This window comes from Lycium ferocissimum, chromosome 12, assembly GCF_029784015.1.
Source record: "Lycium ferocissimum isolate CSIRO_LF1 chromosome 12, AGI_CSIRO_Lferr_CH_V1, whole genome shotgun sequence".
Classification (NCBI taxonomy): domain Eukaryota; kingdom Viridiplantae; phylum Streptophyta; class Magnoliopsida; order Solanales; family Solanaceae; genus Lycium; species Lycium ferocissimum.
Genome location: NC_081353.1, coordinates 19,811,996 through 19,814,450, shown reverse-complemented (window position 1 = coordinate 19,814,450; position 2,455 = coordinate 19,811,996). Strand labels below are relative to the sequence as shown.

Here is a 2,455-nt window from a genome sequence, read left to right as displayed (position 1 = left end):
CGGTAAGTAGGTACGAGTTTGCGATTTGGAGTAATTTTGCTTACAAATCCCGTACGTATATGTGTATGTACTTTTGTGCGACGCATGTATCCGTAAAATCTCTGTGTATATTTATTGAAAGATGCGGGTGTCCAGATTTTTTAATCATGCAAGAAAATCATTTTTCATGCAAGAAAATCATTTTTTGTAATTAATTACTTATAAAAACAAATGTAACTTTTTCTAAAATTATTTAGGTTTATTGTTATGACATGCTTTTTCAAGATATTGGCGAATACCACATATGATCGAGAAAATAGTACCTATAATCACATGAAAACCATGAAAGCCAGTTGCTAAGAAAAAGGTAGAACCATAAATACTATCCGAAATAGTGAAGGGTGCTTGATAATATTCCATTCCTTAAAGCTTGTGAATACTAGAGCTGAAACGGTAGCTACTAAAGCGTAAAAGCTCCAAGCCATTTTTCCTTCCTAGAGTATAGCATTACGAGCCCCAAGTTACGGCGCCTCCGGATGAAAGGGGAATAATGGTATTAGAAAAGGGATTTCCCAAGGATCTAAAACCGCAATCCCTTTGGGGGCCAAATACCTACGATCCTACCGTAGGTGCCAAGAAGAATGAGAAGAAGCCCGAAAAAAGAGCAAAAAAGAACATAACCTCGATACGATAAACGAGAATAAAACCATATCGAGGTCTGATTGTACGACTTTGGTATGATGTCCTTCGAACGTGGATTCACGTAGAACATCGCGCCACCATACGAACATGGTATATAGGAGAAATATGAGGCCCAACCGAGAAGTGTTGCACCCCTTGAAATGAGTGCATGTACATCACACCTCCTACGTTTGTTGCCAAAGCTCCGAGAACCGAAATAGGCCATGGACTTGGATCTACCAAATGATAAGAATGCCTCCGAGATTCAATCATAAACCACTTTGCCTTGGTTCATGTAAACCCCCCCTCACCCCCACCCCCTAAAGTAGTAAAGTAAAAGAGAAAGGGCTCTTTGGGGTCACGTTTTCTTTATCCGACAGACAAACAAAGAAATAGGAAGGGATGGATTCTTTCTATTCCATTGATAGAGTCTAACTAGAAAAAGACTCTCCCTATTACTTTGAGAAGAGAATCGTTGGTTTGACCAGAATAACTACGTGGGAAAATAGACCTTTCTCTTTGATTTGAAGCAAGATTTTTGGAAAGTAACAATTCCGTTCGAGTTCGCTTTCGGAAAACTTGCTGGTGGTTAGTTAGATTACGCGCGGCCTTCAACTGTTGTGAGTTGATCTCTCTGGTTGAGGTACAACGTTCGTTTATTCTATGAAACTTGACACGTGGGAAGGAGCTTACTCTACTAGTGGCTCGGCTTGGTCTCGCTCCGCTACATGGCTATTCCTCACATCGCGCAAAAAGCGATTGAGAATCACAAAGGAACCTTTCGACGTCTGTCTTCGCGGGCGATTGGAAAAGAAAGGAGTAAACAATTCTTTTGCGCCTTCCCGTTCCAACGTACGATCGAATTAATTGCTCTTAGAACGACGAGTCATAATGAGATTAAAAATCGAGGTTTATTGTTATGACATGCTTTTTCAAATGAAAAGTATTCCCTTCTTTGTTGCTTTGATAGTTGTGATTCCCGTTTCCTTGTGCGAAATTTTTGAGATCTGCCCCATTTTAGGTCATCTTGTTTTGGCAAACTCTCGTGTCGAGTCTTAAATGTAGGAAATTTTGGGAATTTTCCTCAAAATTTAAAACAAGTTGGGCGTTGAGCCCAGTTGACACTCGGCCCAGTTAAGAATGACAAATTTTGAGATGTATGGCAATCTCTTTGTGTCAAGTCTAAATTCTCCTTGAAGTCCAATCTCTGAGGCTTCCTAAGGGTTTCTTAGGTTTTTCTTTTGGTACGATCGAGCTCAAAGAGCGCCTGGGTATCCTGTTGCAGCAGGAATCAAGTCAAACATAGTTTGGAATAAAAGTAATTGAGTTTTGGTTTTTTACTAATAATGTGACCAGGTCCCAAATACACTGCCTACATATCCCACTATGGGAAAGTTAGGTCATTGCGTAGTTCATATTACAAGGAATCATTTGGTTTTTTCTGTCTATTATAAACGATTACAAGCCAAGGAATAACTATTACAAGCCAGTAATAACTATTACGACAAAATACAATTAAAAAAGGCGTGTCTTCATGCGTAGTACCGCTTGATTACATCTGAGTTGATTCGCTTGGTCCACTCTTACCCATCCATTTCTGCTAGAACTACCACTCCTCTGGAGAGTACTTTGCCGACCACATACGGGCCTTGCCAGTTGGGAGCGAACTTCCATTTATACTCGTCCTGGTGCGGGAATACTCTCTTAAGTACCATTTGTCCTATTTGAAAGAGTCTTGCTCTGACTCGTTTGTTAAAGTCTAGTGCCATCCTTTGTCGAAATTACGTTGGCCCGA

General features: G+C 40.3%; 1 pseudogene; it reads right to left on the bottom strand.

Annotated features, from left to right (window-relative positions):
* Window positions 1-228: 228 nt before the first annotated feature.
* Window positions 229-770, bottom strand: LOC132039098 (cytochrome c oxidase subunit 3-like; annotated as a pseudogene).
* Window positions 771-2,455: the final 1,685 nt, after the last annotated feature.